This window comes from Euprymna scolopes, chromosome 18 (genome assembly GCF_053919585.1).
Source record: "Euprymna scolopes isolate OS-2025 chromosome 18, ASM5391958v1, whole genome shotgun sequence".
NCBI classification, from domain to species: Eukaryota; Metazoa; Mollusca; class Cephalopoda; order Sepiida; family Sepiolidae; genus Euprymna; species Euprymna scolopes.
Window position 1 is genome coordinate 86986762 of NC_136499.1, and position 25349 is coordinate 87012110.

At 31.6% G+C, this 25349-nt stretch overlaps 1 protein-coding gene across 5 annotated transcripts in view; it reads right to left on the bottom strand.

Moving 5' to 3' along the window:
- The window catches only part of LOC145297679 (uncharacterized), a 78729-nt gene that overhangs the window by 25340 nt on the left and 28040 nt on the right, over positions 1-25349 (bottom strand). The gene's annotated exons all lie outside the window — the stretch shown is intronic.

The window sequence follows — 25349 nt, forward strand, 5'->3', positions numbered from 1 at the left end:
CCCCCCACAACATATTTATAAATAAATAAAATAATGAATACAAAAATAAACGTGTGTTTCACATCTTTATTTGAAAATCTATCTTGTTTACTCGATTCCTACATTCATATGCAGAAAAGTTTTATCTTAAAAGTAATTTTCTTTTTGATAATAAAATATTGATTCATAACTTCTCGTTAGTTTATTATTCCAAATTTTTTAAGCTATGTGCAAAAGTAAATTGCACTTTTTAGTCATCAGATAAAGAAAATGTGTATATTTCAACTGCCAGTGTATGAAAAGCTGGCAAAAAAAAAAAAATCTATTTACTAAATAAGGAAGTAATTATAGAAAGAAATTCTTAATGTAAATAAAGCAGAATATGTGAAAAAGTAGTTATAGTAGAGATTCTACTTTCAAGGCCATTTGCAATTTTGTATCTGTTGAATATAAATGATTAGCCAATAGAAATTACTAGTTTATATGTGGATTTTTCCAATACTAAAGGAAATGTGGGACAGGATATAGCATGTAAGCAATAAAATCCATTAAAATTTCAATTTTTAAATACAGAGGCTGAGAATTGTTGGAATAGATTGGCTAGTTAGAATTAAACTGATTTTGTAAGACAAAAGCTATTGATGACAAACTAAGAAAAGACCAACTTCATTTTATTTTTATTATATTACTAGCTGACCCGACTGGATTTTGTTTTAGTTTACCAAAATGGTTTTTAGTTGCGTAGGAATCACAAAATTCTGTTTAAAAAGAGACAAATGTACAGAATGAATATTAGTCTATTTATTAATAATGTTTATTTTAAATGCTAAAAAATTTTTTTAATAATGTTTAACTATCATTTTTGAAAAGAATTATTCGTTGGCATTCTTTTAAGTAAATAAAAATGTTTCAAGTTTTCATAAACGTTTTGCCATTTTATGCTGACCAACACCATCACGTGTGTGCATAGTTTAGAAATCGAGTTATAACTAAAAGAAGATTCAATAATAAATGATATATTCGTTGCTACGTTCTATTTTGAATTATATTGAAATAACAAAAATAATGAATCAAAAACTTAGACATCCCCCCCATACACACACACAGTTTAGAAAGAACACGGTTAATGGTCATATCTTTCTTATAAGAGAAGACTTTTTCACACCGGAAGTTGTTCAACTATTATTTGTTCTTAATTTTATGAGGATCGTTCCAAAAGTAAGGCCTCCCTATTTTTTAACTCGAAAACTAAAACGTTGAAGAGCTACAAAGACAGGAGTGGTACCATTAAAACGAGTGACCTTTCGTATTCCAAATTTATTTTTCTAGATGGGAACTCCCTCCACCCATTCTCAATGCACTTTTGCCAGCCTCTTTTGATGATGCCTCAGTTGTAAAAGTCCGGAATGCACTTCATCACTTACATCTCTTTTGCCACTCTGAAATCAACAAATGCATCTGTGCTAATATAACTACATATATATACTCTAATATAACTACTTCGGCTGCATAAATGTTCAACAGTAAACGTTGATTGGTTCAATTTTTTCTATACGGAGGAATTCAATGATGCATCCCTGCTTGTGATGCACATCTATTATAGGGGTTGCTTTCGTAGTCTCACACCGTTAGTATCTGGAAAAGAGAGATGAAACTTCAAGTCATGAATGCATAAGTTCAGTCATCATAACAATGTAATTTGAAATATCTTCTGATCGGGTGGAATAAAAAATAGGAGACATTACTTTTTGAACAAAAAGAAAAAAATCAAAATGAAAATAAATAAAGATGTCTGAATTTTTTGTAACAATTCTGAAATCTTACAGTTTTATGCTGACTGACACTGGGGCCCCAGAAGTCTGCCTCTCTGTGACATAGTGGAAGGTGAAAAACAAAATATAAGCTAGTCCGAATCAAGTATCAATATTGCTATTTTTGTCCAACTTAAAAAATCTGACATGATAATGTTAAAAGAACAAAGATATACAATATGAATGCAAAAACTTTCCAAACATTTTTATACGTGTACACATAAAACTAACCCTGCAAGAATCAAATCCCAAATTTACTAGATTCAAGTGAAATATCATTTTAATACTATTATTAAAAAGCTTTTGAAGGTCATTTGAGCATCAAATTTGCATGAAATATTTTAAAAGCATCTTAAAATAACTCGACTCTTCATTATTGTTAATCCTATTGTATCATTGTGTTGAGTATAATAAATAGTTTTATGCATAAAAGTATAGTCATTAAAGAAATACTTTATGGACGAGTTATGAAAAAGAATATTCTATTGTCATAGTCCTAGTGATAAGTCAACATATTAGAATCAAATAATGGTAAGAAAAAACAAAATGAAATGATAGAACAATCATTTCAAGGCATCAGTTTCCCATGGATTAAATGAAAGAAGAATGAAAAAAACCATTGAGGATTATCACAATTTATTACCAAGCAGGATTAAAGCCTCTAATTTCAAACAAAAATAAAACAGCTCTGGCATTTGAATTAAAGCATGAATGGATGAATCGAAGTTCAATTTGTTTGGATCTAATTGTTTTTTTGTTTTATTTTTATTACTAGCGAGGGGTACCCGACGTTGCCCAGGTGTTTGGAGGTGTGTGTGTGGAAACTCCGGGGGTGGGGGGTGTTGGGTTAAAAAAAAAAAAAAAAGTAAGCATGAGGATCGAACCCGAACCATTGAGGCAAAGTTGTAAATTAAAGTGTGAAAAAAAAAATGTGCGACGTTAACCATTGCCCCACCGCGAGATGCTAACGGAAACACGTTTGAATTTATTTAATTACTTGGATTTGGCAGGTGCCCGTTTTAATGAGTTAATGAGGTCAAGTTTGACTGCGGGATAGTATTTCATTTACTGCGGAACGCTTTTTTTATTTTTATTTTCCCAAGATGTTATAGGAAAAAGACTAACCCACATGCGGCAAGCGACAAATGTTGAATATTTATCTTCCCGAAATCGAGCAAATTAAATAGACAGGCGAGCTTCGTTGTTAACTGTGAGATATTACGATTTATGTGATATAAAAAGTTTTAAAAGTTGTGAAGCAACCAACCGCTTTTCTGAAAAAAGCCTTTTGTAGACATACAGAAAAAGCGAACACACATACAAACATACATACATTTTCGCTTTTATATTTATAGATAAGGTGGTTCTCACTCACCAAGGCTCCAAGGTCGTTTGAGGACAAGGTTTAATAAGTGTAACTTGGCTAGTGATGCTCATTAATGCAGAAAATTGTTAAGATTTATTTAAGAGGATGGTTCAATAAGAACTTGTTTATATTAGATTTGAAAACGACCAACTGGGAAGCAACCCCATGGTATTGTGTTCTATAAGTGGGCAGTTGCATGTGTGGTGTAAAACGAATGAAAGACAATGTGTTAAAAGGACTAATTTTGAGGCAGAAATGTTATCATTTGGGGTAAATGTTGGTTCTTTTTATTTACTTACATGAGAAAATAATTTTTAAAATTTATAAAAATCTTTCAAGTAAAAATCTGTAACATGTTCCTCTTCAGTTTTCTATCAGTAGAATGTCATAAGGTGAAGAAGATGGCAAACTTCTTTGAACAAGAAAAGAATCCTTCTAATGAGTTGATCAGCTAGGAGTCCAGATTTGAGTCGGATAAAGAATATTTTTTCTATCTAACTCAAAGGCTTAAAAAAGGAATCCACAAAATCCAGATCAATTTTTTTCTGTAATCTACATGATTTACAGAAATTAAGACTTGGAGCTTCATTAGGCAGCCATGTTTGTATGTAATTAATATATATGTTGTTAGCAATACTTTTAAAGAAATAATTAAATGTTGAAGCTGTTACTGTTCCTTAACTTCTGTTCATGACTATATACATATTAATATACATATGCACACAGATAAATACCTCTCAGATAACTGAAACTGAGCAGGGTCATACAAATGAAACTAAAGTAGCTGATATCTTGAAAGGCAGTGAGTGGAGGTGGTAGTAGAAGTGAAATGGATTTGCTTCTAGGAAGAAAAACAAATTTCATTCTAGAGTTTTCCAGAATTGTATTTAAGCATCTAAGTTACATCTTGGAGAAACATGAGTGGAATTCAATTACCATGGGATTGAATCAAGTGCAAATTTAAAACATAAATTACATATATTTATGCATACAACGTACATTTTTTTGTTTTAACCAAATAAAGAGTTTGACAGAACAATTTCAGTAGAAATACAGAAGCTTTTTATTATAACAAAACATATATATATATATATATATATATATATATATATATATTTATATATATATATATACTAGCAGTCCACTTGGCTTGCTCGGGCCCTTTGTATTGTTCATAACTTGCCTTACGTGTGGATACACTTTATGTAAGATTCCATATGTTTAAACAAAAAATTGTTTGAGTAATTTCATAGAGAATTTCAAGGTAATTTTTTTTTAAACTTTGACCCCAATTTTGACCTCTTAACATTTATTATTTTGGTCTTAAATCAAAATAAAAAGTTTTACCCATGTCCAAGTAACCTACATCTAAAATTTCAAGTCTTTATACCCAAAATTGGCAGAGGAATTTGATAGAGGAATCTGTAAAGGTCAACTCTTTCAACTGTCAAATTTTCGCCCAAAACTGATTAAAATGCTTGCCACATGTTTGAATACCCGTTATGTATAAATTTCAAATGTTTAGACCCAAAATTGGCTGAGTAGTTTGCTAGACACTGCAAAGATCAAATCTTTTGAACTTTGACCCCTTGGCAGCTCAAATTTTCGACCCAAATTGATTAAAAAGCTTACCCTATTTCTAAATACCCTTTTTATAAAATTTCAAATGTTTACACTAGAAATTGGGTGAGTAATTTGGTAGAGATCGCAGAGGTAAAAAATTTTTTAACTTTGACCCCAATTTTGACCCCTTAAACATTTATTTTTTGGGGCTCAAATCAAATTAAAAAGTTTGATCCAGGTCCAAGAAACTTCCATTTTAAATTTCAAATGTTTAGACACAAAATTGGCGGAGGAGTTTGGTAGGGTTTTCAAAGGTCAAATCGTTAAACTTTGACCCCCTTGAAAGCAAAATTTCTGGCTGAAAACCCGATTAAAAAGATTTTACCAAATCTCAATACCCGTAATGTCAAAGCTCGAGTATCTAGACTGAAAATTGACAGAGTTATTTGGTAGGGAAAGGCACACACACACACACACATTTTCACTTTTATATATATATACTAGCATGGGTGCCCGGCGTTGCCCGTGTATTTAGAGGTGTATGTTGAGCAAAAAAAAAAAAAAAAAAATGTAGTCAATTTTTTTTAACTTTGATCCCTATAATGACCCCTAAAAATTTATTTTTTTGGGCTCAACTCAAGTTATTAAGTTAGATCCATGTCCAACGAACCTATATCTAAAATTTCAAGTGTTTAGACCCAAAATTGTCGGAGGAGTTTGGTAGAGTTCTCAAAGGTTAAATCGTTGAACAGAGTAAATTTCTGACTGAAAACCGATCACATAGATTTCCCAAATCTTAGTACTCTGTATATCAAATTTCGAGTCTGTAGGCTAAAAATTGACAGAGTTATTGCGTAGGGAAATGTACACAGACAGACAGGCACGTTCACTTTTATAGACATATAGATATATATATACTAGCATTTCAGCCCAGCATTGCCCGGGTGTTTGGATGTGTATGTTGAGCAAAAAGCAAAAAAAAAAAAAAAAAAAAAAAGTGGTAGTAGGAAGGCGGGCTCGAACCCATACTGCGAAGAGGGAAAAGAACGGAAAAAAACCTGACGTCTTTGCAGTTACGACCACCGGCAAACCTGAACTGACTTATGTTAACATTTAGGCTAGACAATCGAAAGGAGAAGATAACTTTCAAAAATATCAGCGAAAAAAGTGACCCCCCACCCCCACCCCCATAGAAACATACCTAGTTGAAGGTGAAGATATTAATGTTTTTAGCCAATCTTTTGATATTTGTCGTATGAAAGGTCGAACTGTAAAACGATACTGATCTTGGTAAAATCCATCACCTCTGTCAAAAGTTTTAGGCAGACATGCAAACAGACATACATTTATATATTGGTAACTAAAAATTTTCAACCCTAACAGATGAAAAAGCTTTCCCTATCTCTGAATACCCTTTATGTAAAATTTCAAATGTTTAGACCAGAAATTGTCCGAGTAATTTGGTAGAGACCGCAGAGGTCAAATTTTTTTTAACCTTTACCCCTATTATAACCCCTTAAAATTTATTGTTTTGGGCTCAACTTAAGTTATTAAGTTAGATCCATGTCCAAGGAAACTATATCTAAAATTTCAAGTGTTTGGACGCAAAATTGTTGGAGGAGTTTGGTAGAGTTCTCAAAAGTCAAATCGTTGAACTCTGACTCCTTAACAGTGAAATTTCTGACCGAAAACCGATCACAAAGATTTTCCCAAATCTCAGTACCCTGTATATCAAATTTTGAGTCTTAAGACTTAAAATTGACAGAGTTATTACGTAGGGAAATGTACACACACACACACACACACAGACACGTTCACTTTTATATATTTATATATATATATATATATATATATATATACTTTTAGTTCCTTCAGATATAATCGAAACGGAAAACAAAACTTATGAACAATTCTTGATAAAATTATTTATAAAAAATATATTACTGAGGTGCCATCAGCTTAAATCGAAACCGAAAACAAGAATTATGAACAATATACATACATACATACATACACACACACACACACACACACATAATATCATGATAAATATTTTAAATTCTTATTCACTTCATCCATTTACTATTTTATTACTTATTTACTAACAATGTGTACACCTTGAAGATGACTTGTGAAAGTCGAACGTAAAAGAGAATATTGCAACAAGAATTTTGGACAGTTTTGTCTAGTATGAAGAAAATATAATAGATACACACACACACACAAAAAAACTGTCCCAAATTCCTGTAATATTTCCTAGTAATTTTCCTGTAAAACGATATCTGAATACATTCATTGTCCATATCACTAAAACAACAACAAACAAAATGATAACATTTATATTTCGAGAGTTTTTGAAGTCCAGGGGTAAGGGCACCATATTACAATCATTGTGGGCCTAATTTTGAATCTTGCTAGAATCAGCTATACTGATGAGCTATAAAATGGCGAAACATATGTTAATGATTATGTAAATTATATATATATATATATATATATATATATATATACGGCATAATCACGTGGACACATCGGTTCTTGTCAGATTACCAAAGTTAAGCAACATTGAGCCTGGTTAATACCAGATGGGTGACCATTTAGGAATTCTAGACACTGTATGGGCTCTCAGCTTATCTCGGCATTTGTTTCCAGTTGTCCTGAACATACCATGTTGACTCAGAAGAGGTGTGGTTGGAGATTGCGCACCCGCTGCCATAAAAATTTCACGCGCAGGTGCCCCTACGGTGGGTATCCATGGTCTGTCAAAGACTGAAGGAGCCTTTTATATATATATATATATATATATATATATATATATATATATATAGATATATATATAGATATATATATATATATATATACACACACACACATACATACACACTAGAAGAATATCTGTCCAAGAACAGATAAAATTCCTGAAACAAACTAGTTTTGCATCACTTTCATGTAGGCAGATTAAAATAGAGATATAATGCTATAACCCTGTTATTGAGAATGCTTCTTCTAATTCTGATCAAAATCGATAACATGATTTTAATTTTAGAAAATGTCTAAAATTGAAGACTTAATTAAGCCTAAGAAGGTTTTAAGTAGAAATTGAAATTCAAAGAATCTTGCTTAACGATTATGGATGAAATTATGATATGTTTGAATTTTCAAATGGAAACTTGTGCCTATTTTATGTCACCTAAAAACCTTTAAATTGACTCTGAAATTTGGGGAATATTCATTAATTTAAAATTTAACAAATAAATCAAATGTATCTGAATTTTCAACAAGTGCGTTCACATCCTTTGCATAAAACTAAATTAAACTAAACATAATCCACACTACACCCCCTCATATGTAGCAGTTATTTTTAAAAATTCATAATGATTTGTTAATTAGCTTAGGAGTGAATCCTGTACATACAAATATATAAACATGTATACTTAATTAACTTTATATATAGTTAGAGATATATGAATCATAACGTTTTAATATACCATTTAATCAATCCTGAAGATCACGTTGAAAGTACTGGAAAATTTGCAACAATTTTGGACAGATTTTTATAGCATAAACAAAAAAATTTTCAGTTATTTGTCAAGAAAGAAGAAAAAGAAAATATTTTAATATATATATATATTAGGGGTGTACTGATTAATCGGTAGGTAATCAGTAATCGGCCTAATCAGCAACTTTGCCGATTAATTATTTTTCTCTTTCTTATTAAATTTAAATCATTTCATCACTGCAAAGTGACTCACCAGATAGATTTGACACATTAACATAGTAACTGCTAATTTAATTTAACATTTGATTAAGTGTCTGGCCACTATTATGGCTTGTTGTCTTTTTTAAATAAAATTACAAAATAGAAAGTACAATTTCCAACTCTTAAATGAATATAATTAAACAATTAGATAAAAAAAAAAATTACAAACCATCTACAAAGTACAAATTGTAATCCTTTAAGTGAATAACTATAAGCTGAAGTTCTGCACCTGCTGCTGCTCTACTTCCTCTTCTGTTCTTGCTGTTTGCCTCTTTTGCCCTCATAGTCTCCTCAGTATTTAAAGTTGAATATTTTTACGTTGTAATGTAGAAACATTAGACTTTCTCTATTCTCAGGACACAGCCTGTTCCTCATAGGTTCATACATATTACCGCCTGTATTAAAGAGTCTCTCACTCTCCACAGATGAAGGTGGTGCACTTGAATATTTTGAAGCCAGTTTACTTAGCAGTGGTAAGGTTTCCTTCTTCCATCACTGAAATAGATCATCACCTCTTGCGAGTAATTTTAAAGCTATGTAAATGCCAAGTTCTTTTGTGCACTTAACCATAAGCGATTTACACCTTTTGGGTTTAGATTGTGATTCTTGCATTTCTATTGCAGTTTCCAGGTTTAACTCAGCTTCTATCTGCTCTAAATTTTGATTTGCTACTGTAGGCTTATTTGAAGCTAATTCATCAAACAGGTTTGAAAGATACAGTTTTTCTTTTACTTTGATCTTCTTGAACCTCAACAGAGCTTGAAGAAATGTATTCTGCTGATTCTTCTTCATTATCATCAATAGAAAGTAGAAGATGTAGAAACCAATTCTTAGTGTTTTCCATGTCATTCTTTTAAAATTTAAGTTTGAATTTGGAATCTAGGAAAGTAGACACACACAAGTGTTTATAATTTAGATATGATGAAAATCTTGTTTCCATTGATTCATTGAATCGTTCAACAGTGGTAAGGATTCCACTAAAGTCAGAAATATCAGAATTAGATTGGACAGCTTTTGGAAAAAAAATAATCTCAAAGCTAAAATTGTATTATCATCGATATGGTTGAAGTTCTGTGACTTGCTTCTTTGGTGATTTCTTTAACTGGACAATTTTTTGAACAAGTCTCCATTGATAAGTTGTTAAGGTAGGAATCTTATAGCGTCCCAAATTATCATATTAAAAAAATGAATAAAAAATTCCAGTTTGTGCGATGAAAAAGTCCTTTCTGATTAATGTTTACCAGATAAAAAGATTTTCTGTTATTCTAAAAAAACAGCCAAATTAGTTTGCTTATTTTAAAACTGGTAAACATTAATCAAAAAGAACTTTTTCTGGGCATTTAACATGAAGTAGAATGGTCTGCACCAACCGGAAATAAATCATTTTAAACAATCACAGCGTTAACTTGAACAAAGCCAATACAAAAATAAAATAAAGATGTTAAAACAAAACAAAAAAAAAACAGTACTTATGCAGAGAACTTTTTGGAAAGCCATTTCTTAACATGTGGAGGAAAAGGTGTCTTTCTAACTAGTCTGTACTTTCACCTAACAAATAATGCAAAACAATTGATTTGTGTCAAAAGCATTGAAGAAAGACAACTGAAGTTTTTTCTCTATATGTGTTTAACTGGGGAAGGAGTTGAGGGAACCACCTCAAATGTACAAATGTAATCAGTGCCAAGCGAAGAATTCAACAGAATCGCAAAGAAATACCAATTGTATAAATAACTAACATGCAGCTCTTTCTTTGGTTAAAATTAAATTGATATTGAACATGTATGTTTACTTAATTGCATCACCATGATAAACAAAGTGAAAAATGCTACATAAAATTATTACATTTTCTTGAGAATACCATTTAAGAAGTACATGGTGTAAAGAGCTGACATTTGGGTATAGCATTCTACAATATGTATTGATTAGGCATGTATCTTTTAATAGTTTTGTGACATGTGATTTTGAAGTTAGTATATGTTTATGACATTTAGTACTTTATTTCCGCTACCAAAATTGAACATATCAGCATTTTTATCAACTTATAATTAAGTTGCAGCTGGAATTGTTTGAAAAATAGACATAATAATCATTACTATTATATTGAATGTTCATATTTACTGCCATTTAATTCAGTTTTATTTGATGATACTTTAAAAATGGTCCATCAATGCAATTTTGCTATTATAAATAATGCAATGTTCACTTTTCACACCTCAAAAATGAAGACAGAAATTGAATTAGAAATAATTGTACTTTGACTTCCTATTGTCTTCTTATACTAGGAGTGATGAAAGCATCTTTTGTGACATTTTTACTGGTTACTTTTTTGTCAGTTGCTTTCAAAGTTGCCATTTTGTAATTTACACATGTTCATGCTTCTTGACCCTCAACAGGAAGTGTATTCTGCTTCATTATCATGAGTGGAAAGTAGATGTAGAATCCAATTCTAAATATGTTTTCTATGCCAATCTTTTAAAAATTTATATTTGCATCATGAGTCTAGAAAGCAGACACATACAAGTTTTTATCATTTAGATAGGATGTAAATCTGGTTTCCATTGATAACCTGAAATGTTCAACAATAGTAAGAATTCCACTAAAGTAGAAATACTAGAATTAGATTAAACAGCTTTTGACAGAAATGAACTCACAGCTAAATTTGTAAGTATCATTGATATTGTTGAAGTTCTTTGGTGATTTCTTCAAATGGACTTAGGAACTGGATATTTTTTTCAAACAAATCCCCACTGGTAAGTTGTTAAGGTAGGAATCTTAACAATGTTGATAAGATTCCTAATATTCGTTGTTCTTAATTTATTTTCAGCATATAATATGTTGAATTCTACCATGTGGTCATATCTTGAAGGAGTTTGTTTTTCCAAATTAAGCTGATCCTGTATTTCAGTTAATTTACTAATTGCTAATAGAAAGTCATTAAAGTGAGAAACTATATTTCTGTTAGATGTAATAGTTGTCTTCACAGCCCGAGTTATAATGTATGATAGTTATTCTAAATCACATTCTCTGACATGTGCAACCATATCTGTACCTGAATCTCGCAAGACCAAGGAAACTTTATTGAAGATTTTATACTCATCCAGAACACTGTGCAATTCTTCACTTATTCTTGCACCTGTGTGTGCACCAGAGAATGGAACAATTCTAAGCACAACTCTGCATTGTTCAAAGTCATTTGAACCTGTCTCAGAAAGGGAGCATTATCTGTTGTAGCTGTCCAAATGTCTGTAGTTTATAAAATGCTGCTAATTTCAGTGAATTTTTGTTTTACTTTATATCAAAAATTATTTTATAGTGAAGTACTTTTTTGATGGAATGTTGCAATTTGAACAAAGTTTTGTGATAAACCTATTAAATCCAATGTTAGATGTTACAGAATATGGTTGAATATCAACAGCAATCATTCCTCTTATCAGATAATAGATCTCATGTGACCTGTGATCATTAGTATTCCAAACTTTCTTTTTAGCTAATATCTATATCTATATCTTTTGGTGTTGCCCTGGAGGCTCGTAGTTGCTGCCACTTGTTCCTGGAATGTCTGTCCCTGAATATTCATTGTGTTTCCTTTTTTTATCTGCAACTGTTGCTTCTTTTGAATGAATATTTCTAAGATGGTTGAACATATCAGTCGTTGTAAAAGTTTTTGCAGATTTGCCTTTGATGTGATGGTTTGACATAACTTGCAAGCAGCTGTATTCTTATACTTAGAATTGACATCAAAATACTTCCAGCAGAAACTGGTTGCCATAATAGTTGAAAGTTGTTGTCAATATTTAGTTATTTTTTTACATGTTTAAATTACATATGTCTGATATATAATTAGTAATATTTCTCAATAAAATATACATTATCTAAACCAGAAACATAAAAATATGTAATGGTAGCAGGAGTTTGAAAATGAGGAACAAAAGTATGACTGATGAAGGATGCTTTATTTCAAGTTCACACATCATCGCAATTTACTATACAATTCCTCAACATGAAAACTGAAAGATGAAATAATTTTCTTTGACAGTGATTTAAAGTACAAAATAATGTTAATTCAATAGGAAGAGAAAGGAGGGAAATTTTCCATATGCTTATATCTATTTGTCTCAAATTCAGTGCAGTCGTAAAAGTCTACATTTTAACAGCGCGTCATGTCTGTTATTTGATAATATGGTGTAGATGATGCATGTATCTTCAATAAATTTTCACTGGCAAGCAAAAGAGAGAGTTAACTTGTCTTGGTTTACAATTAATATTAGTATTATTTTATGACAACAAAATTTGCTGATAAATCGGCCTATTAAATCTATTAAATGGTCAATTTGATAATTGGTACATCCCTATTATATATATATAACATTGTTGAAACACTCAACTACTTGTTGACAAAATCTCCTCTGCTCATGGCACTCATCCACAACGTCATGACAAATATCCAAGACTGGTATTAATACTATTAATACTAATAATATTTTGTGGACACCTTATTTTGTGGATAATTTATTTGTGGAAATTTGCGAGACACTTTGTGATTATTCTTATATTTATGTATATCCCTTTGTACCATTCAAGCTATTTACATATTTAATATTTAATGGCCATGTAATTTACATATTTAATATTTAATGGCCATGTAATTTACATATTTAATATTTAATGGCCATGTCATTTACATATTTAATATTTAATGGCCGTGTCATTTACATATTTAATATTTAATGGCCGTGTAATTTACATATTTAATATTTAATGGCCGTGTAATTTACATATTTAATATTTAATGGCCGTGTAATTTACATATTTAATATTTAATGGCCATGTAATTTACATATTTAATATTTAATGGCCATGTAATTTACATATTTAATATTTAATGGCCGTGTAATTTACATATTTAATATTTAATGGCCGTGTAATTTACATATTTAATATTTAATGGCCGTGTAATTTACATATTTAATATTTAATGGCCGTGTAATTTACATATTTAATATTTAATGGCCGTGTAATTTACATATTTAATATTTAATGGCCATGTAATTTACATATTTAATATGAAGCAGTCAACTAAAAAATTAATTAACTTCATGGTTTTTTTAAAGTTGCCATTGGTTTTTTTAAAAAGATTATTTTGTTAAACATTTTTATCATAATATGATAGGCGGTAGTGTGATTGCAAGAATTAAGAGTTCATCAACTAAATTCAAGAAACTTTTGCTTTACTAACCAGTAAAGCATTACCAATGTTGTCTATCATATATCTGTATTATATGTATCATATGTATCATATGTATCATATGTATTATATGTATTCAGTGTGATGATGTGTGAAAGTGAGAATTGAGATTACATGGAGACGAATAGTATGAGGATCATATAATGCATGTATAACGCGACGCTTAAAGACAGGCTTAGATCTGATGACCTTACAGGAAGATTAAATCTGGACAGTATACAGAGATGTGTGCAGAATAGAAGTTTTCGATGGTATTGCCATGTTGAAAGAGTAGATAATTCATGGGTTAGTCGATGTAAAACAGTTGAAGTAACACGTTCAGTTCAGAGGAAAACATGGGAGGGAATAATAAAGATGAATTTGAGAGAAAGAAGAATAAATAAAGACTTGGTCAGAGATAGGTTAGTTTGGAAGATAATTTCTAAAAGCTATCCAACACATGCCAGCATGTTAAATGGACATAAAAATAGGATTAAAAATAAACCTCTTCTCATCTGACTCAAATAAGATGTAGATAACTGTTAGCATTATTTTTGGTAAAAAGGAAAGTTTCCGTACCTTATAGTAGTTGAATCCCACCTATTTTGCACAAGATCACAATTAGATTCTTCAGTACATTTCCTGAAAACTTCAATCAAATTTGTGTCAATTTAGGATAAACAAAGGCATTCCCCTTTACTTATCTTAAAGATATTGATTACTTTCATTTGCATGACCTGACTTCGTTTCAGTTACCTGAGAGACATAGACATACAGATATGCATGTGTGAGCGATTAAATATATCAACAAGCCGACCTGTCCACCGAGCGGATTTTCCTCTTGCTCATAACTTTAGAAATATATTATTTTCACAACTTTAACTTAAATAGAATTGCATTTCGCTATTTTCATTTCCTTTTCCTGATTTGTAAATGGAAGGAGACCATTTTTCAGATTATAAAAAAGAAATTTTGAAAAACATTTAGAGAGGGGAGGGTATTTTTAGAACGTCAATAGAAGTATTTCTTGATTTATGAATGGATGTAGGAAGGCTATTTTTCGCCCTTTTTACAATGAGTATGTTAAACTAATGTGTCAAATCCCCTCTTGTTTAAACATTAAACACATATTCCTTTTTTATTCCACAATTCACACAACAATACAAATTCGGTTTTGTTCAAAATATTTAAATTCTTCAAAATCAAATTTAAACTCAATGGTTTAATTAGTGGAAGTTTAATTTAATCAATTTAGGCAAAATAAGCAAGTTATTCCAAATGACCCTATTGCACAACTGAACCACTTTTTAAAAGATTTCTTGGGTCGATAAAAAGATTCCTGTGCAATGCCAGATAGAGACAGCTAGTTATTTATAAATTTAAAAGTAAAACAATAAAAAAATAACCTTGCACATATTCATGTGATTTAAAATGAAAAAAAAAGACAAAAGTGAATGTAAAAACACTTCCTCAAATAAAGCCACAGAGTAGGTAAAGCTAGTAATTAAAAGGCTATTTCTGTAAATTTTTAAACTACATTCTTCCCCACTTTCTGCTCACAACTATAAAATGGTTACTAAAACATGTTGCAACTCATCTTGTGAATTGGAATAAAAACTTATGATTAGAAAAATAAAATGAGGACTTCCAGAGCGCAGATTATGCATTTCAAACTACATGTGTCGCAGCAACAGTTATTTCATATCAATTCTATTTATATACTCTATTCGTTGAAAATAATTTCCTTTTGTTTTAATACAAAATACATTCAGATTACATTGCAATTCAGTTTCAGTTATTTTTTATTTTATTATGTAGACTTTTTTTTATTATTGATCTTAGATGACGTCTCAGCAGCATTTAATCAACTTTGCAATATTTAGAAAAATAAAAAACCTCACCCTCAGATGTAAATTAAGATCTTATAGCAGTAACGTCTTGTTCATGCGGGTATATGGCAGTTAAACTTGGCATCTCAAAATCAGCTAAGAAGAAATTAGCATTTGATTCCAAGTGCCTTGGAAAGATTCTAGGAATCAAATGAAGTGATTAAACTATCATCCAAGATGTAAGAGACTGCACTAACCAACAGGCGGTATTGTTAATAATCTGAAAACAATGGCTCAGACATGCCCTAAGATTGGCTTTAGAATGAATTGCTAACCAAGTGCTCCAATGGAAACAGTAGAAGAGAACAACCAAAAATGAACTGGAAACAAACAATTGAGGTAGATTTGATTACAATAGGAAGAAGTGGGATTGATGCTGCAGGTCTGGCTTTAGACTGAAAATGATGGTATACTTCGACTGCCTCATGCATCACAAAACATGAGAGTTCCTAAGTTTAATTAAACGTGTAACCAAATCTTTTTATATCCTATGAAATGTGGACCTTGTTTGTTATCACGTCCCTATTTATCATGTCCAAGAGCAGAGTTAAACACAAAGTTTTAAATGTGAGGAAAATCTAGCCTCTCAAAAAGGCACACTCTGGATTGGGTCAAAAATTAAAATTGCTTAAGTCTAGAAAGATTTCTCTCTCACTGATCGAGGACAGAAAAACATGAAGTGTAGTATCAGAACAGATACTACAATTTGCTCCTAATTAAAAGGCTTGTCGTCGTGCACACGAACGATTTCATCAAAATGAAGACGTAAGTCATTAAAACTAAAACGAGAGATAACACGGCAGAGTAGATGACGTCACAAAATAAAGTCATCACTCAAATAAGAGACAAAACGGGAAAATCCTTCATATAGAGATTGCGAGAAATTTGATTTATTTTTTTATTCTTTTATTTCAGAACCATTTAAAGCTTTAAATAGTATCAAAGTGCAATGGGTAGCTGTCTCTGTGTATTATTAGTGAATTTGAAAGCTGAACAACATGGACAAATGGAAAGCACTGAAATATTAGAAGAGACTGATTTGCATTGTGATAAGTGATGATTTGGTTTGCTTTATGGCATATCAACCGTCTGTGGATTATTTAATACTGAATAAAGTTGTTAAATATAATTCTATAGGTAAAATAATTATCTATATTCCTAGAATACACTGCTCTTAGGAAATAATGCTCCTTGAAAACATTGTTATTTGAGAATATCCACATCCAAGTAGGGAAAGGACTGACTATTCTCCAAACTATAGAGCCATAGCATTTGTTTGATGTGGTCTGAATTTTTTACTGCATATCAACTTTTTTTTATTATTATTTTTCTTCCTTTGAAGATTGTAATGCTGGGTATGGGGCAGCCAAACCAGCTGCCAACATTGCCCCGCTTTTCATTGAAACCAACAGAGAGCTCTTTTTAGTATCCTCGCTGTTCCCTTAAGTGCAATTGTTTGGATTTCTTTTGCACTTGGTTCACCAGGAATATTAGTTAAGTAGGACTTCAGGTTCTTCTTCATAAGCCCTGTGGCACCTATGATAACTGGTATGATTGATATCTCCTTAAGATTCCAGTTTCTTTTCATATCATACATGAGACCTTCATATTTGCTCTGTTTCTCTCTTTCAGCTCTGTTCAGACCGCCATCATTAGGAACACTCACTTCAATCAAGGTTGCAACTCTCTCTGACTTATTCCATATAACTATGTCAAGTTTCACAGCAGCATTTTCAAGGTAGGTGGCTGTAGGGATTACATGGTCGTAATGTATGGTATATAAGTCATTTCCAACTGTTCTTTCAGGTTGATGTTCCCAGGAACCATTTATGGTTGATTTTATGTCAGCTGAAGTTATCAAATATAATTCTATAGGTAGGGTAATTTTTTATATATTGCTCTTAGATAACCAAAATGCAGACATACAAGAGTGTATACCTTAAATATAAGTGTATTCACATGTACACTTTTTATATGAACATAATGGCAGTAGTACTGCGTCTCTAGTTACCCTTTCAAGGAACTAATGACACTTTTCTAACATATTACACAATGAAATTTAATTGATTTACAAATAAGTGTTAGTTTAAGAGTGCCCATATATTTCTGAATAGCTCGGTTGATATTTACGTGGCAACATCAAAGTTACTGTTCAAGTAAAATCTTACTATGACGTTGCATTAAATGCACACACTGAATAACACTGCTAGCTTAATAATATATAACAAATACTGGCCCAAGTATTATACAAAAAATACACATAAATATAATTGATGCAAAGTATCAAAAAAATTAATCTATTTATAAATCTCACCTGTCAGTTTAAATGTATGTATGTCTGTATGTCTACCTAAAACTTTCGATAGAGGCGACGGATTTTCATGAGATCAGTATTGTTTTGAACTCGGCCCTTCAGACAACAAATATTGAAACATTGGTTAAAAACATTAATTCCTTCGCCCTCAACTGAGCACTTTTCTACAGGGAGGGATCACTTTTTTTGCCAATATTTTCGAAAGTCATCACCTCTTTTCGATTGACTAGCCTTAATTTAAACCTTTGCTACTTCCAGTTCGGCGATAGACGTAACGGCAAAGATGTCACATTTTTTTTTTTTTTTTCACGTTCTTATCCTTCTTCACAATATGCCTGCCTGCCTGCTACCACTTTTTTGTTTTTTTTTTTTTGCTCAACACACACCTCCAAACACCCGGGCAATGCCGGGCACCCAGGCTAGTACCAACTAAATGATGCAACACAAAAATTAACCTCCTATGCCATCCTCATTCTCTCCAACGAAATAAAGTGTGATCAGTTAACACTCACAAATGAATTAAAATTTTATTCTGAAAAAGAAAAGTAGACACAAGTTGACAAAGATGTCTGTGATAAAATGCTTAATCTGAAAAAATATGAATAGCATAAAAAGCACAAATGGATATCCTAGTCTTACTGGAAGTCTTGTACTTCTGGTATTCAAAGCGAATCAGAAAACTTATTAAGCATGCAGCCAACACCAAACGTTTCCGTTTTACTTTCGTAAAAGATCTTTTTTTTTACTTTTTTCTTGATTTTACTAGAAACAAAGTGCACACAGATTCCTGAAAATGACTGCCTAACATTTCCTCTTCAATCAAATTTTGAAGGAGAAAAAAAAGGACATTTTGGATTTAAAATAAAAAACATTTAAAAGTGAAAACATAAATGGTTTTATAAAAACAATGACCGTGTTGTTTTTTGTTTCATGGACTGAGAGGAAGTAAAAATTAAAAAAATAAAATAAAGTAGGAGTGGGAGGCTGAAGAAGGAATCATGAAAGGATGACAGTAACAGCTGTTAAAAATAAACCAGTGTGTTTGTACAGGGACATTTTCTAGACAACGTTGCCCTCCTCCACCCCCACCCCCACTTTTCATCAAAATAACCATTGACACAAGACATGGCCCCCTTTTTAAAAATAGGATACAGTGTAAGGAAGAAAAATCTTTTGAAGTAACAGCATTCAAACTGACACACTTTATCTCGTATATATATATATATATATATATATATATATATATATATATATATATATATATATATATATATATATATATATATATATATATTACTGAAATAACAATTTTCCAATTTTCCATTCAAATATAGATATTGATAACAAAGTTCATTTAAATAGATCGATAGTGCAATATTACAGTTATAAATACTTATTTTAGTGCTTCACTAGAAATAAACACAGTTTTATATTCACCTCAAAAACGTTTCAGCTTTATTAACTATACATGTGTATAATTGTTTTGACTCTTTACTTTTATGTATAGTTCTCTGCATGTTTTTCTTTTTTCTTATATTAGTAAAGGCACTCATCAGCAGAAAATATGCATGAAAAAAATATAACATCACAGCAATCTATAGTTCCTCTCGTTGACAGTCTGATTCATTTACAATTTTTCATGTTATTTTCTCTTTTTTTTCTATTAACAAATGGAGTCAAAGGTAACTTTTTCTGGCTGGGTTCGAATCTCCTGACCATCAGGAATTGTCATTCTACACTGATGATTGCGTAAGTATGAAACACTAGTGTCTGTAGGTATAAAAGAATAATTATTATTTAATTATAATTACCAAGCCCCTTTAATAATACTTAAGAATGGGTACTGTCTGAGAAGTATAAACTAAGAGGCAGTCAACTAACATTTATGCAATGTTCATGACTTGTCGTTCAAACACTCTGGATTGTATAATAAATATATATATATAATAGCTATTAGAATTAAATTTACTAATAAAAACTTTAATTATTGAAAAATATCTTAAGAATTAAAATTATTAATAAAAACTTATTGAAAAATATTTAGTGATAAGTAATTTATAATTGTTTTTATTCTAGTAAAATGTTATGGATTAACAATTTTTACTTGTTTTATTGACAATTTTATATATATATATATTTTTTTTACATAGGAGTCACCACTTATCAAGGCCCAGAGGTCACTTAAGGATAAGGGTTAAAGAGTGTACAGGAGTACAATATCATAGTAATCATTAGTAGTGCAAATTTGGTAAATTGGATTACTTAAAAGGAACGGCTCATCAAGAGCTTGTTTACATTGGACTTGAAGACAACCATATTGTAGTCAGCTGGAAAGCAGGCAAACGGAAGACAGTTCCACAGGTGTGCAGTTCTATTTAAAGTAAAAACATTTCGAATTTAAAGTAAAAACATTTTTTTCAGTTGAATCACGTACAGATGTGAAATGTTTTAGAAGCACAGCATAAGCAGGTATTTCCATAAATAGATGATGATGATGACGACGACAACGACTGTCAACTCATTTGACCATTCCTGATAGGCAACCAACATCATCATTGCAACAAATGTTCACTCTGGTCGGATTAAGCCAAATTTTTGCCTGGACTGCATTACATCCCAAATCATGGCAGCCCATGCACAGCAGTTCTAAGTAAGTTATGCAAAAGATAGCTAATAAATCACCATTCCATCATCTTAGGTTGATTCTCTCTCAATCTGAGAAGTCCTTCTTAATGGTTGTCAGCTTACCAACGACATGCTTGCATGACCCAAACAGAGAGATAAAAAGAATTATATTGTAAATTAGCTCTCTCTTCAGGTGAAGAGCTGCATGTCGAAATCATCCAAGACGTTGCTGCAACAGATTGTAGAGAATTTAGATTACGAAGTTGGTAGAGAACAGCAGTTGGGACATGGTCAACTCGCCAATTATGCAAGATACAATGGGGGCAGTTATAGTCAAAAACTTGGTACTTCCACTTATCGACAACTCTCATTGGCCATGTTTCACAGTTATATAGGAGGATCAACGAGAAGACATTGGTAGATATCACAATCTTTCAATATCTCTATAGGTACACTAAAGATGCACAAAAGCAGATTTAGCAAACACAACTTAATAATCTACCTATGTTGTGCTCTGCCTGCACAGAACAGTGAATTCAAAGTACAAAAATGACTCCAAGTCCTCCAAAATAGTGTAATCCAGAGACAGCTTTCTCCAAACCTCTAGAAGCCAAGAATGAAAGAACCTTAATCTTCGATGGTTGGTGTTCATACCCATGAGAAGTGCAATCTGTCCCTCATCCTTGGTTGATCGCAAGACTATCAGGGGCAGCAGTTGGGCAAGAACCGAGTGTGTCAAATCAATGTTTGTGAGACTGACAGTGGCCCTTGTAATACATAAACGGTTTGCAAGATTTGTTACACAAATAACAGAAGTGGGTGAAAAAATGGTGAGGATTTGCCTCCTGGTTTGAGTGGTCATTTATATATTCAGTCAATCACAATCGATTCAAAGATGACTTACCATATTGTGTGCAGTAAAGATCATTGTCAACCTGATAACCCTGCTTCATATGGGTTTTATTTGTGTAACGTACATAAAAAAAAAACAATTGCTGACCATTGGTATGTGCTCGATTGTCATGTTGAAATGCTTGCATTTGAGCATGTATAACTGAAACTAGTCCTTAGGGTACTAACATTAATTTTTATTTGCATCGAAGGTGTTGTCCTTCATAAAGTTTACCAATACAATTTGTTTGACACTCTCCATTCGAAACATGACCATGAATGTGTGCTTCTATGCTGATGGAATTAATTCCTAAAAGAACTTCCAAATATGGTGCGTGAGATAAAATATTAATTCTTAGAAGAGAATGTTAATACAGAACTCTTACTATTCTTATTTAACTATGGTAAATAAACAGTTTCACAAAAATTAAACATGCACACCTGAATAAGTGCCATCTTATATTGTTTGAATACATTTTCTTGATCCTTTCTCAGGATGCCATATATATTCATGAAGAAGACAATGACTGTATATATAGTTAAGCTGTATTTATCAATGTAATAAACGAATCTTCGTTTTTTTTTTAAAAAACTGGTATTGGCTAATAAGTGATAATAAATTAAATATAAATTAAATTAAAAATAAATTAATAAACTCTAAATAAGATTTCTAAATGAAACAATTAAAACAATTCTATTACAACAGACAATTAAGAACATAATAATAGATTTTATTTAATACATTTCATTATGCAAATGTAGTTAATTCTTGAATGTAGATTTTTTTGGAACTAATAGTAAATAAACCAGAAACAACTTTATTATAACAAAATTGGTCACAAGTAGTAAAATATAAAAATTTCTATTTCACTACCTGTAAATCTCCATTTACTTAACGAAATGTTGCTTATAGAGAAGAAGTGTTAAGTGCCACCTCTCAAAGAAGTTTACATGACATTCTTAATAAAATATTAGCAGCAACTCAAGTTTCAACTCTTTCCTCCATAACATAGAAAATTCAAATGATCAACTAACTCACCTTCCATATGGGATCCAGCAGATCTTAAGGTCAACTATTTATTGTCAATAATCCTGTTTAACCCTCATAATTTCATAGAAAAGGGCGTATAATAATGAAATAAAAACGATTTCAAAGTAACCAAATAAATAGTCAAAAGGTGAGAAAACAGAGTTACTGAAGTTATGGGCGGAGAAAATCTTTAATATTGTGAAGTTACACTCACATTAGGGAGTCTTCATTAGTGAAATTTGTTGATGGTTTCAGAATTTCCAATCATTTACACATGTTATAAATCTCATTCAAATCAGAAGTAGAAAAGGTTGGAAAAAAGAAGGGGGGAATGTTGATGTGTTTCCTCAGTGACTAAAAAAAAAAAAAAAAAAGTCAAGCTAAAAAATATTTCAATGCAATCAAAAACATTGACTACAATCGTGAAAACTGCGTGAAAATAAAGCTGACATGACTGAAGTTATGGTTGAGAATTTGTTTAATTTTGTGTCATTTAAATCACATTACAATAAAAAATAAAAACAAGTTACACAAATGCTTCAGGAAAAGAAAGATGACCCCTCCCCTGCCCACCCTCCATTTTAGGACAATCTATATCTTAAAAAATGTTCAAATTTGAATGCTTAATAGCATAAAAGTATTTAGCAAAAACACAGATGCATTTATCTCATCATCATCATCAACAACTTCAAAGGATGATGATTACAATTCTACAAATTCTACAAAGAGATTTCTCATAAACCAGAGAAAGTACAAAGTAATGATCAATTTTCTTGTAAGGTTTATTTTCTGGGTTTACAATGATGACTAAATCATACCTGAATTAGTAGCCTATCGACAGCAAAAGTCAAAATCACAGCTTAACTCTAATCACAATGTTCTAGATGAAGATTTTACCAACTGGCACACAACCAACATTGTTGCACATAAATATTTTTTTATTTCTATTATTTTTCAGTTTTCAAGTGATAAAATGAAATAAAACATAAAAGTTTGGTTAGATTTTTTGAAAACATTTCATGAGGTTCATTTGAAAATTTTAGAAAACTTTACGACATAATGTTTTCAAAGATCTAACCAAACTCCTACTTAAAATTTGTGCCACCACACAAACACACACATCACTTCAGACTGACAACCACCATCAATAACATTGGATGTTTCTTTTTCTGATTTTCGCCATTAAAAAAATTTTTCATAACATTATGTTTTCTCAATTATTAAATCATTTCTCTCTGATAGGCTCATAAGAGTAGTGGTTGATGGGCAGAAATGTTTTTGTTTATTAATGCTGGAGTCCCTCAGTGGTCCATCCTGGGCCCAACTCTCTTCCTGATCTACATCAATGATCTCCCAAAACACATACTTAAATCATTTGCTGACATCTATGCTGATGACACGACCATCTATGGCAACACATCAAAGGCCGTAAATGACAAAGTTCTGATTCTCTCTCCTCTGATCTTGAGCACATAGTACAGTGGGGGAAGAGGTGGCTGGTTATTTTTAATGCATCTAAAACCAAGCTCCTATCTTTACATCAACAACGCTCTGATCCCCATCTGGCATCAATTGAAATGGATGGCTCTCGTCTAGGGGAGGCTCCATGTTTTGACAAGCTTTTGGGTTTGACCTTTACTCCTAATCTGAAATGAACACATACATCGGGTCTGTTGCCAAGGACGCTAGGAAAATGGTGGGATCCGTCTACCTCTCCAGAAGATATCTCACTATTGATGCAATTCTCCATCTGTATAAAAGCCAAGTACATCCAAGGATGGAGTACTGCTGCCACATCTGGGCAGGAGCTGCTAAAAACAGCCTATCCTGCCTTGACAGAGTGCAAAATAGACTTTGTAGCTTAGTGAGGGATGCCCTTTTCTCTTCCCTGAAGCCTCTCTCCCACAGAAGAGACGTTGCGAGCCTGTCTTTGTTTTATCGTTATTTCCATGGCAAGTGCTCCAATCTCTAGTCCCACCCTCGCCAATCTTTCACGAGAAACACCCGTCTGGCTGAAACTACTGTCAATAATTTTCCCCACTCTTTATCTGTGCCTAAATCCAAACGTAGATTCCATGAGCAGAGCTTCTTTCTCTTTTACCTGTTTCCCACCTGACTACAACTTTGATGTCTTCAAGTCCAACATAAACAAATTCCTGACAAACTGCCCCCTTAAGACACTATCAAATCTCCAATACTAATGATTACTACAATACTATCTCATTGATTACTGTACACGCAATAACCCGTATCCTTGAGTGGCTTCCGATAAGTGGTGACTACCATGTAAAAAAAAAAATTAAATTAAAAAAAAAATAAAAAAAACATTTTGTTTTCTAAAATTTTCCAAAATAACTTTACAAAATAAAACATTTTCTGTTTATGGACATCTGGAGCACACAAAACCCATGATATCATTGTAAAAAAATAAACTAATAGAAAAGTAATAGCAACATTGGACTCTATAAAAGTTATTTGATCATGGTATAGTGCTTTTGCTTTCAGTTGCATCCCTAGACAAACACACCACACACAGGTTAAAGATATTTAAATTGATTTTCTGACTCAACTTGCACATAAAATATATTGGAAATTTTATTTTTTTAATCATTATTCTTTGTGTCCCCAGACAGCAGAAATGAAACTTTTAAAAGAAAAGAAAGCAAATTATTATTATAGGACAGATAAGTGAGGTTTCCCTATTCAAATAAAAAACATTTTTGCTTGTTTTTAATTTCACAGCAGTTTTGCTGGATTGGTCAGTTTTAATGTTTCTTATCATGAACTGACATTTGACATACGAGGAGGCGAGGAGGCGGAGGAGTTTGATAACGATCTGGTAGTAATGCCTTTTTGTGTGTGTGTTTTTTTTAAGAGATAATCTTTAGTAAATTTTG